We start from the raw sequence: 13,469 nt of genomic DNA, 5'->3' as shown, positions 1-13,469 counted from the left end.
GAAATCAAATTAGAGAGATGGTGATGACTGAGCCCAAGGCCAAGAGTGTTCTTCCCCCACCCCTTCTAACTTCTGATTTCTTCTTATGCCTCAAGTCTCTGCTTAAATATCACCTCCTGGGAGTTCCCTGTTGGTCCAATGACTAAGACTCTGTGCTCCCAATGCAAGGGACCTGAGTTTGATCCCAAGTCAGGGAACTAAGTCCCACATGCTGCCACCAAAAGACCCCCCATGCAGCGACTAAGACCCAGCAGCAGCCCCCCCCCCCCACAAAAAAAAAAGTTTGGGGAAAAAACCTCAGAAAGATCTTCCCTGAACAGTCACCTTAAAGATGTTCTCTATTTTGACAAACTAGGCCTCTTGTTCATGTCTTTCACGGCATTTCTTAGTCTTGTCATTTATTGATCAGTTTACATGTTTTTGCCCATGTTCTGCACTGGAAGGTAAGTTCCATGAGGTCAGGAATCTTAGACTGTTGTGTATATCACTGTGTCACTAGATCTAGTGCATAAACCCAGTGTTCAAAAAAACACTTGAGGGAATGAATGAGTCAATCAAAAACCAGTTAATGAATCTAGTCCCTGCCAGTCTCCTCTGCTCTGTTTCTGGCTGACCCCTGGTGCCTCACCTCCCTCTCTGTGTATTAGCCTTACCATGTTTGTTTTGAGTAGACCACAATCTCTTAGCTCTCTCTGATACAGCACATTCTCTACTTGAATTGCTCTTTCCTTTCTGCCCAGATGCCTCCTGTTCAACACTCAACTCAGGGATGACCTCCTCTGAGAGGTCCTCTCTGACCAGCCCCCACCAGGAAGGTTGAAGCACTCACCCCTTTCTATTCACGGCCTCAATTATAAAACTTCTCTGTGCTGGTGACATCATCTTCCCTCCTGGCATCCTGCTGGCACTGAGGATTATGATCATGGCCTATAAAGTTCTGTGTGATCTGCCCCCTCCTACTCTTCAGACCTTATCCCCTGTTGTATTCCTCTCACCTCATCTCACTCTACTCCAGCCACACTGGCCTCCATCCTGTTCTCTGGCCATGCCAAACACACTGCTAATCTTAGGGCCTTTGCACTGGCTCTTGTGTCTGCCTCAAATGCTCTCTTTCCAGATACTGGCATGGCTGGCTTCTCCTTCAGGTTGCTGCTGAAACGTCACTTCCTTAGGGAAACCTGAGGAAATGACCCACATTTAAAATAGCAGCACTCTACTCCTCTGCACTTCCTCACACCCTTTCTTAGTGAATTCTTCTCTGTAGCAGTTATCACAACATGAAATATTACATTTATTGTCTCTCCCGCCCCCTTACCTTTCACTGCAGTGTCATCTCCACAAGGATTTTGTCTGTTTTGTTCATTCCCCAGAACCTAAAACAGTAGGTCCTCATTTAATATTAGTTGAATGCATGGTTATGAATTCAACAAAGAAATGCTAGGAGTACTCTGCGTCGTCCAGAAGAATCCCTGAAGATTAGCGTATAAAGGGAGATGTTTCTGAGGAAATATACTGGCAACACTAGCTAACACGGAGCATTTACTAGTTGCCAGGCAATCTGCTAAGTGCTTTTCAAGCTTGTTCCCATAACAGCCCTATGTTCAGTTCAGTTCAGTCGCTCAACTCAGCTCTTTGCAACCCCATGGACTGCAGCACGCCAGGCTTCCCTGTCCATCACCCGCTCCCAGAGCCTACTCAAACTCATGTCCATTGCGTGAGTGATGCCATCCAACCATCTCATCCTCTGTCGGCCCCTTCTCCCACCTTTAATCTTTCCCAGCACCAGGGTCTTTTCCAAAGAGTTGGTTCTTCACGTCAGGTGGCCAAAGTATTGGAGTTTCAGCTTCAGCATCAGTCCTTCCTATGAGGTATTTACTATTATAATCTCTACTGTACAGAAACTGGCAAAAAGGCTAACTTTCCCAAGGTCACACAGTTAATAAGTGATGGAGTCCAACTTTAGAACCTTCACACTGAGTCACTATACTGCCTACCTTCTGATTATTAAAGATCTGCCACTGTTGGTCTAATAAAGGTGAAGCATGAAGATGAGATATCCTTTTGCCTTCTGAACAGTGTGGTGCCTAGAGTTGTGGCAGAATTTTTTCTTAGCCACTATATTAGGGTTCTCCAAAGAAACAGAACCAATAGGATATGTTGAGATATATAGAAGAAGAGATTTATTACAGGAATTGGTTCGCAGTTATGTGGGCTTGAGAAGTCCCATGATCTGCCATCTGCAAGCTAGAGAACCAGGAAGGTCAATGGTATGATTCAGTCCAAGTCCAGAAGCCCAGGAGCCAAGAGCACCAATGTCCAATGTCCTGGGCAAGAAAAAATGGATGTCTCAGCTCAAGCAGAGGAGCAAATTCATCCTTCTGTCTTTCTGTTCTATTCAGGCTTCAACAGATTGTAAGATGCCCACCCACATTGCCCTTCTTTACTTAGCCTACCAATTCAAATGCTAATCTCTTCCAGAAACACCCTCACAGTCACTCCCAGAAATGTTTTACCAGCTATCTGGGCATAATTTAGCCCATCAAGTTAACACATAAAATTAACCATCACAGGGACTTCCCTGGTGGTCCAGTGGTTAAGACATCACCTTCCAATACAGGAGGTGTGGGTTTGATCCCTGGCCAGGGAACCAATAAGACCCCACCTGTCTTGCATCCAAAAAACAGAAGCAATATTGTAACAAATTCAGTAAAGACTTTTTTTAAGTTTTTAAAAAAATTAACCATCACAGCCACCATGAGAGAAGCCAAATAGAGAACAAAACCCATCACATAGAAGAGGACAGGATGGAGAAAATATTGCTGGAAAAAATGAGCCAGAGACCTGATAAAGACGTACCTGAAGCTTGACCTACCTCTGGACTTTTCTGTGCACCAGTGTATCATTAGAGTTTGAATCATTTGAGTAGGAATTTTTTTTTTAACTTACAAGATTTCCTAACAGAAGCAAATGAGTAGGGTTCAACAGGTGGAGGTATTAATGTCTCACATATTTATGAGATATTTGTTTACAGAATGCTGGAAGGTATTCCAGACAGAGGGAATAGCAAGTATGAAGGCAGGAATGTAAGAGCTTGAGGTTTCTGCCGCACAAGGTATAAACTGAGTTAGATTTCCCTGGTGGTCCAGTGGCTGAGACTATGAGCTCCCAATGCAGGCAGCCTGGGTTCACTGCCTGGTCAGGGAACTAGATCCCACATGCCACAAGATGCTAAAAATTCCATAGGCCGCAACTAAGACCTGGTGCAGCCAAATAAATAAATTTTAAAAAGAAGTAAGGTAGAACTAGTATTTGGAGGAACTGATTTCCCCACTCAACTTAGTAGGAGGTGGGAATAATTGAAAGGTTCTGAGCAGAAGTTGCTTTAAAATGGTGAAGTGTCAAGGTTGCAAGAACTTTTGAAAGCAATCTGATTTGACTCTAGGTTCTGTTTTTGTCCCCATATTACAGACGAGGAAATGTGGCAGGCCGATGTCTCACAGATGGTAGATGAAGGAACAAAGATTTGAACCCAGGGCCATCTGAGCCCCAACTCATGCTTTCAATGACCTCCTGTCTCCACCACTGGAATTAATTTCTGCCCTCTGAGCTCACCCAGCATGGGCGAATCCTTTTTCAGAGATTTGACAATGACATTGGTAGAGCTACCCAGATCTGAATTAAGAAGATGGATTCAAGGGGATGGAAGAGTAGAGAGACTCTGCCTTTGTGGGAGGCAAAGAAAAAGGCAGATGAGAAAAGCAGGCGAATGAAGAGGAGGGAGCAGATGACAGAGAAGTGATGAGGAGAGTCAGCAGGACCTGGAGAAGGAACAGATGGCGATGGAGCGATGTAAGAAGGAAGAAATTAAGGCAGAAACAGGCTTGTGTTTAGAACTGGGGTTGCCAGATCAGATACCTACAGGGCCAGGCAAGTACCATAAATAAGCAAAGTGGTCAGGTTTAAGATAACAGGTAGTCATGGGGTCTGTAGCAAACCTGGAGTTCATGCCCCTTCTAAAGGAGGTACTACAACTCATGTAGGAGTATAAGCTCCCAGTGTGGGCAGTTGCCAGGTGTGAGGAGAAAAATAAGTTTTAAATTCAAATTCTTAGACAAAATCTTTTGGTTTTTAAATGCTGGAAACTAATCCAAATTTTAAAGAGAAAAAAAGCATGGTGCTGGCTGAAAGACACATATCTTAAGGCTGAATTTGGCCTGTGGGCTGCCAGTTCATGCCTTCTAATCAGTTTGGATCCAAACCCCTGTTCACTACTTAACAATATTGTGTGCTCTCGAGGAAATTACTTCATCTTTCAAGTCCCAGGTTCTTTTTTCCCCTCTAATTTAATTGTTTTTAAGTTTAAGTATAGTTGATTTACAATGTTGTGTTAATTTCTGCTGTACAGCAAAGAGATTCAATTATACATATATAAGGTGTTCTTTGGAAGGAATGATGCTAAAGCTGAAACTCCAGTACTTTGGCCACCTCATGCGAAGAGTTGACTCATTGGAAAAGACTGATCTGGGAGGGATTGGGGGCAGGAGGAGAAGGGGACGACAGAGGATGAGATGGCTGGATGGCATCACTGACTCGATGGGCGTGAGTTTGAGTGAACTGTGGGAGTTGGTGATGGACAGGGAGGCCTGGCGTGCTGCGATTCATGGGGTCGCAAAGAGTTGGACATGACTGAGTGACTGAACTGACTGATTCTTTTTCATACTATTTTTCATTGTGGTTTATCACAGAGTATTAAAAAGAGGTCCCTGTTCTATACTGTAGGACCTTGTTTATCCATCCTATATGTAATAGTTTGCATCTGCTATTCCCAAGTTCCCAATCTTTCTCTCCCCCACCCGACCCCCATTGGCAACCACAAGTCTGTTCTTTACATTTGTGAATCTGTTTCTCTTTTGTAAGTATGTTCATCTGTTTCATATTTTAAATTCTACATATAAACGATATCACATGGTACTTGTCTTTCTCTTTATGACTTACTTAGTATGATAATCTCTAGGTCCATCTATATTGCTGCAAATAGCATTATTTCATTCCTTTTTATGGCTGAGTAATATTCCTTCACATATATATATATGTTGTTGTTGTTGTTCAGTCACTAAAGCATGTCTGACTCTTTGTGACCACATGGACTGCAGCACACCAGGCTTCCCTGTCCTTCACTATGTACCAGAGTTAGCTCAGATTCATGTCCATTGAGTCAGTGATGCTATCTAACCATCTCATCCTCTTCTGCCCTCTTCTCCTTTTGCCTTCAGTCTTGCCCAGAATCAGGGTCTTCTCCAGTGGGTCTTCACATCAGGTGGCCAAAGTATTGGAGCTTCAGCTTCAGCATCAGTTCTTCCAATGAATATTCAGGATTGATTTCCTTTAAGATTGACTGGTTTGATCTCTTTGCTGTCCAAGGAACTCTCAAGAACCTTCTCCAGCATCACAATTCAAAGGTATCAGTTCTTCGGCACTCAGCCTTCTTTACGTCCCAAACTCACATCCATACATGACTACTGGAAAACCATTACTTTGACTAGACAGACCTTTGTCAGCAAAGTGATGCCTTTACTTTTTAATATATATAAAATCTCACATCTTCTTTATCCATTTATCTGTTAATGGACATTTAGTTTCTTTCCAGGTCTTGGCTATTGAGAATAGTGCTACTATGAACATAGGGGTGCATATATCTTTTCAACTTGTAGTTTTCTCTGGATATATGCCCAGGAGTAAGATTGCTGGATCATGTGGCAACCCTGTTTTTAGTTTTTTGAGGAAACTCCATACTGTTTTTCATAATGGCTGCACCAATAAGTCCCAGGTTCTTATCTGCAAAATGGAGATAATAAATTCCCTACATCCTGGACTTACCTGGTGGTCCAGTGGCTAAGGCTCTGAGCTCCCAATGCAGGGGGGATGGATTCAATGCCTGATCAAGGAACAAAATCCTGCATGCTGCAACAAAGATCAAAGATCCAACATGCTGCAATTAAGACCCCGTGCAGCCAAGTAAATAATTTTTAAAAATTCCCCACACTATAGGGTTGCTATACTGATTTTTTTTAACAAGATAAATGTATGTAGAGCACTTAGCATTCAGTGCCTGACATAGAGCAAAACACCCAGAATGTTCATCATCAGTGTGAAAGTTATTCTTTCTCCTATAACTTATAAACTCACAAACTAGTAGAACAGGAAAGATCTCCAAAGACATCTTATCCAGGGGTCTTTAAACCTGTTAAGCTACAGAGCCCTCTGTTAAGCCAGACCTTTCACAGAAACGCAACGCATAAATGGATGAGAGAGAGGAGTTGGCTTTGTTTGAAGTTTGGGCAGGGAACCCAGAGTGCTGCCTTCTAGGCTTCCCCACCCCAACCACCAACCGTCCTTCTTAAACAGTGGTCGCTCCATGGGGTGTTGCAGAACCAACTTTGAGAATCATCATTCTATGCCAGGTGGTGCTAGTGGTGAAGAACTTGCCAATGCAGGAGACATAAGAGGCATGGGTTCGAGCCCTGGGTCAGAAAGATCCCCTGGAGGAGGGCATGGCAACCTATTCCAGTATTCTTGCCTGGAGAATCCCATGGATAGAGGAGCCTGGCAGGATGCAGTCCATAGCATTGCACAGAGTCAGACACAACAAATGGCTTAGCACACACGTGCCTATTCTATGCCAGGTCCATTTCACAAAGAAGAAAACCGAAGTTCAGAAAGGTGCAATGATTTGCCCAAGATTCAGTAACAGGGAGGGATTCCTGCTTCCCAGGCTAATGCACTTCTCAACTGGAATGACACTCTCCTTCTGGTCCACCTGCTTGAGAATGAACCCTCTCAGGTGAGGAGTAGCCCCACTCAGATTGCCCCAGAGCCCCAGGATATAGCCAGGGTTCTCAGTTCTCAGGCTAACAGAAAGAGAAAAGGAATTTATCAAGAGCGTATCAAGGAGCTCCCAGAACTGATGGGAAGGCTGGACAACCAAGCTCAGAGAATTGTAACGATGGGATCAGGGACTTGGATATTACTAGGACTCTTTCCTCAGCCCTTGTCTGCGTGTAAGCTTTCCTCCTCAAAGCTGGACAGTTGGCTGAAGCAGCTCTCAGCCCTCAGAACTCTCAGCTGCTCCACTAGTGAGACCAAAGCTTTCTGCTTCTGCTCTTGACAGGATTTAAAGCCTTCCTTAAGGGAAGGACTTGGATTGGTCCAACATGAATGGGTGCTCATCCCTTTACCAGTTATCTATGGGTGCAGGCAGAGAAGGGCAATGGCACCCCACTCCAGTACTCTTGCCTGGAGAATCCCATGGACGGAGGAGCCTGGTGAGCTGCAGTCCATGGGGTCACTAAGAGTTGGAGATGACTGAAGTGACTTAGCAGTAGCAGCAGCATGGGTGCAGGGCCAGGTACTGCGACTGGCCCACCTTGAGCCAGGTGCCTACTCTTTAACCAATTATCATGAATAGGGAGGTGGCGTGAATAAGGAGATAGCAACACCCGTTGGAACCATATGGTCAGAGAAGGGAAGAAGAATTTCCCTCCTCCAAGAAGCCTATCTTATCTCCTTTGCCAGACACACTTGCCGTTTGCTAAGCGTAAACGAAATGATTCACTCTCCAACATTTGTTGCCCTTTCTTTATAACTATTAAAGCATGCATTCTGCTTGGCTAGGGGATGGAGGCCTGTCTTGTCCACTTTTGCATCCTTCCAGCACAAACAAGAACCCCTAGTGAGCTGTCAGGTTAGGATGGACTGAACTGACTTGGAGACATTTAGTCCCACTTGTCCATTTTACAGATAGGACAATAGGCCTAGAGAGGGGACCGCACACATCATGTACACTGAAAGGAGGAAAGTTGCCGAACTAGGGCTGGAGCCCTCTTACCTTGATTTCTACTCTAGTACAGGTTAAAACTGTGTAAGTTTAATCCTTGCCCATTTGGGCATCTGAGACCTGAAGAGAAGACATTTCTCATTTTGGATGCACTTGCTGGCAAATCTTAGGAGGCTGGACCTCCCAAGTATTCAGTCAGTGCTGACATCAGAACCAGAAATCTAATAATCAGGACTCAGTTCCAACCCCAAACCTGTCTCTTACTGAACAAGCTCCTGAAGCTAAATCCCAAATTGCACCTCTATAAAATGGGCATAAGTTATATTTACCTTGACACTTGCTAGGAAGACTGGAAATAATGTATACATTGTCCCCAACACATGGAAGTTCCTCAAGAAATGGTAATGTCTTCTAATGATTGTTATTGATGACAAAGAAAATGAAAAACAAGAGCCCTTCTTCTCAAAGGGAAGAGAATCATCCCTGAGGTTGGTCTCTTGGAAGACATGATTCTGTATCTTCTCTATCCCAAGCAAATTCCCTTTGGAAGGGAACAAAGGAAATCCCTTTGTTAGGAAGAGAAAGAAGAAGAGTTGGCAGGCTATGACTGTCTCTGCCTCTCCCTGAACCTTGCTCTGTTTCCCCTACTCCAGACTGCTCCAGCCCACTGCCCTGCTGAACTCAGGTCACACACACTGGTGTGAGACCACCAGCTTTGAGACACGCTAGCTGGGAGGGAAGGAAGTGCATGTGACAGAATGAGGAGACTCCCACGACAGTAGACGGCAGGTTTGGAACACCTGCTCCTGACAGCTCTAGGTTATGGAGGAAGTTCTCGAAGGTCACTGCAAGGTTGTGTGTGTGTCCTTTCTCACTGGTTCAGCCCTCAGAGCCTTGTCTCTCCTCTCTACCTTACTACTTGGTCTCCAAATTAGGTTTTTAAAAATGTTTATTTGGCTGTGCTGAGTCTTAGTTGTGGCATGTGGGCCCTTAGTCTTAGTCACTGGACCACCAGGGAAATCCCCAAATAAGTGTTTTGTTTTTTTTTAAATAAAACAGTAGACAGGCTGGCCTCTTTAAAATATGGCCTTTAAGTAGGGAGTAAATCATTGCACATCTTCCCTCCCAATGCCTTCCTTACCAGAGCCTGCCAGTCTTTGGCAGGTGATAGAGTTCTGTCTAATAATATGCAAGAGGGAGTCTCTTGATGTTACTTACCAGAAAAATTCTTCTTCTTCTTTTTTTTTTAAAGAGATAGACTCAGCTGATATTCTTCAGCCTTTTGCATTTACCTTCATGTTCTGCCTGGAACACAGATGTGATGGACAGAGGCACAGCAGCCTTCTTGAAATCTTGGGAACAAAAATTGACTTGAGAAGAATGTTAAAGAAGAAAGAGCCTGGATCCCTCCAGACTTCTTATGTGAGATGAAAAAAGTTCCATAAAAAGTATGCGCCGCTGTTAATTTTCATCTGTGCTACTTGCTGCCAAGCACATTTCTGACTCATACAATATAATATCTGTAATACTCAATAAATATTAGCTATTGTTATTTTGCCTGTGTTACTTTCCATAATCATAACCATGAGTGGGTGATTGTGCTGTGGGTGTTATCACCCTTAGTTTAGAAGTGGAGGAAGTCAAACTTCTTCCCAGAGTGGGTTGTAAAGTTTCAACGAGATGGGCAGCCATAATAACAGCAAACATTTATCCTTGCTAGCTATGTTGCTAGCACAGTTCTAAGTGTTTCACATATCTTAACTCAGTTACTTCTTACAGCAACCCTGGACAAAAACACTTTTATTCCCACTTAAAAGATGAGGAAACAGATTCAGAGAGGTTAAATGATTTGCAAGGTCATACACCTAGCAAGCTCTAGATTCAGGACTTGAACTCTACAGTCTTGGGACTGTGTCTGGCATGTGTATGTGTGTTTAATTAAAAAAAAAAAAGGACTACAGGGACTTCTCTGGTTCAGTTCAGTTCAGTTGCTCAGTCATATCCGACTCTTTGTGACCCCATGAACCGCAGCACGCCATGCCTCTGTATCCATCACCAACTCCTGGAGTCCACCCAAACCCATGTCCATCGAGTCGGTGATGCCATCTAACCATCTTATCCTCTGTCGTCCCCTTCTCCTCCTGCCCCCAATCCCTCCCAGCATCAGAGTCTTTTCCAATGAGTCAGCTCTTTGCATCAGGTGGCCAAAGTATTGAAGTTTCAGCTTCAATATCAGTCCTTCCAATGAACACCCAGGACTGATCTCCTTTAGGATGGACTGGTTGGATCTCCTTGCAGTCCAAGGGACTCTCAAGGGTCTTCTCCAACACCACAGTTCAAAAGCATCAATTCTTCGGCGCTCAGCTTTCTTTATAGTCCAACTCTCACATCCAAACATGACCACTGGAAAAACCATAGCCTTGACTAGACAGACCTTTGTTGACAAAGTAATGTCTCTGCTTTTTAATATGCTATCTAGGTTGGTCATAGCTCTTCTTCCAAGGAGCAAGCGTCTTTTAATTTCATGGCTGCAATCACCATCTGCAGGGATTTTGGAGCCCAGAAAAATAAAGTCTGACACTGTTTCCACTGTTTCCCCATCTATTTGCCATTAAGTGATGGGACCAGATGCCATGATCTTAGTTTTCTGAATGTTGAGCTGTAAGCCAACTTTTTCCACCCTCCTCTTTCACTCTCATCAAGAGACTCTTCTCTAGTAGTCCAGGGCTTAAGAATCTGCCTAGGAATGCAGGCAATGGCAACCCACTCCAGTACTCTTACCTGGAAAATCCCATGGACAGAGGAGCCTGGTAGGCTGCAGTCCAAGGGGTTAAGAAGAGTCGGACACAACTGAGAGACTTCACTTTCACTTTTCACTTTCATGCATTGGAGAAGGAAGTGGCAACCCACTCCAGTGTTCTTACCTGGAGAATCCCAGGGACAGGGGAGCCTGGCGGGCTGTCGTCTATGGGGTTGCACAGAGTCGGACACAACTGAAGTGACTTTGCAGCAGCAGCAGCAGGAATGCAGGGGATGCAATTTTGATACGTGGTCAGGTAACTAAGATTCCACATGTCAAGGAATAGCGAAGTTTATGAGCTGAAACTAAGCCCATGTGCCTCAACTAAAGAGTCCAGGCACTGTAAGAGAAGGTCCTGCATGATGCAACAAAGATCCCACGTGTTGCAACCAAGGCAGCCAAATAAATAAACAATTTTTTAAACAAAGAAAAAATGTGTGTAGCTCATAGATGTGTAGCGACTTGTCTAAAGCCGTACATCCAAGGGACTTCCCTGGCAGTCCAGTGGTTAAGACTTTGCCTTCCAGTGCAAGGAGTGGAGGTTCGATCTCTGGTCTAGGAGCTAAGATCCCACATGCCCCATGGCCAAAAAGCCAAAACATAAAATAGAAGCCATGTTGTAACAAACTCAATGAAGACTTAAAAAAAAAATGGTCCACATTAAAAAATCTTAAAAAAAAAAAAAAGGTTAAATAAAATAGTCATACAGCCAAAAAGAGGTGGTGAAATTGAACCCAGGATTTGGACCCAGGACTGGCTAACTCAAGACCCATATCATGAAGGGAATCCCTGTGGGTGAAGAAGTATGTGGCCTGCCATGTTGAAAAGTCACATGTATTTCCACTGTGAGGCAAGGCTCTGCAGAAATAAAAGCCTAGAGTTATCCTCAAGGCTGCTGCCTTATCCAGATGAAGAATCTGAGGCTCAGAGAGGAAACACAACTCACCCAACTAAAAGAGGGCTGCGATGGGCCAGGAATCCCACTCTACTCCACCACAGTGGGGACATAAGTGGCTTGAGGAGCAATGTTCATCCCTGATTGCAATAACCCTTAGAGACAGAAACATATCAGCAGTGAAGGACAACCTAACCATTACTTATATTCATTAAGAGAACATTAAATTGAAGGGACACACGCCTGCCATCAGTTACCAGCCAGTAACTGATGTACCTCACCACCCTCTGTGAATCCAGCCGGGCTTGTGGCGGGCACATAGAGCAGCCCCTCACTCCCTGGCTCTTTACTAAAGTGCTTAATTGTCTGAGAGAAAACACCCAGCACTCCTGCCCGGCTCCGGGTGAAGCTGCAATAAACTAACTGAAACTAAATGGCTTGAATCTTTGCAGGGAAGGAGGTCACTCATAGGAAAATATAGAACACGTGTTCATTCACCAAATATTTGTTCAGCATCTTTTATGTGCCAGGCACAGTGCTATGAGCTATGAATATGACCACAACCAAAGCAGGTGAAAGGCCCTGTCCTCATGGAGATGGTGTTTGTGGGAGGATGGAAATCTAGCCTCTACAACTCACAGGCACAAAAAAAGTATAGGTTCTTTATTTTTTATATGACAGGTTTTTTTTTCTTGTGCCTCATCTATTTACTAATAAGACAAAATACGAACCTGATTATTAATAGTAATTTAGTCTTCCAGTTTAAAAGTCTCAGATGAGTTAGTACTTAGTATTTTTTGAGTAAAACGTTCCTCTTTCTGTGCCTCTACCCCTTCCTTTATTCAAGACATTGTGTAGGTTTCGACCAGTCCACACATACGTATCCTTGTGCTGTCCTTGAACTGTGACCTCAGAGGTCACGGGACAGCACCTGGACCTATGTGGACCACCCTTCACACCCCTCATTGATTCAGCAGTAGGGTGGAAAACCCTAGGATATCTTGGTTTGGGGAAAGGAAAACCCAACTGCAGCCAGCTGGCAGAGCCCTAGCCATATCTCCTCAGCACTCCAGCCATGCTCCAAGGATAATTACTGCAGCTATAATCCAAAGGACCTGGCCACCGGAGCATGCTTGGCGCATGTGCTGTACAAGGCAATAGTACTGGTGATATAATGCCCACAAAAATACCCTTCAACCAATGACCAGCCAGCATCTTCACCCATTGTATAGAATAACTCTGAGGGGTGTTCTTAATTGCCTCTCAGAGTTCCCCAGTGGAATTAGGCTCCAGCTGCCTCAGTGGTAATTATTTGACCACACATGATTTTATTGGCAGCCTTTGCTTCTCTGTCTCACTCCCCACTCTACTATCAGCACTTCCTGGGATCATCCCCCACACCCCACCAAATAAACTAATTGGTCTCAAATCTGGACCCAGGATCTGCATCTGAGGGAACCCTGAGACATCGTCCATTTAATATTTTTTTAAATGTCGTATTCATTATATATTTTCTTGGGAGATGATAAATAATAAACATATGATAGAAGCTCTTTTAGCTTATGTTATCAAGTTAGATATTTGATCAGTGCATTAAAAATATTAATTCAGGGACTTCTCTAGTGGTCTAGTGATAATCATAACATATGATGCATGCATATCTTAAACATTTTGTTGTTCTTGTTCGGTCGCCAAGTCGTGTCCAACTCTTTGTGACATCATGGATTGCAGCACGCCAGGCTTCCCTGTCCTTCACTATCTCCCAGAGTTTGCTTAAACTTATGTCCATTGAATCCAACTATCTCATGCTCTGTCATCCCCTTCTCCTCCCACCTTCAATCTTTCCCAGTATCAGTGTCTTTTCCAGTGAGTCAGCTGGAAAAGTCATCAAGTGGCCAAGGTTTGGAGCTTCAGCTTCAGCATCAGTCCTTCCAACGAAT

The sequence above is a fragment of the Bison bison genome, unplaced genomic scaffold (assembly GCF_000754665.1).
Source record: "Bison bison bison isolate TAMUID 2011002044 unplaced genomic scaffold, Bison_UMD1.0 scf7180017864352, whole genome shotgun sequence".
In the NCBI taxonomy this organism is placed as follows: domain Eukaryota; kingdom Metazoa; phylum Chordata; class Mammalia; order Artiodactyla; family Bovidae; genus Bison; species Bison bison.
Note: the sequence above shows the minus strand (reverse complement) of the source record.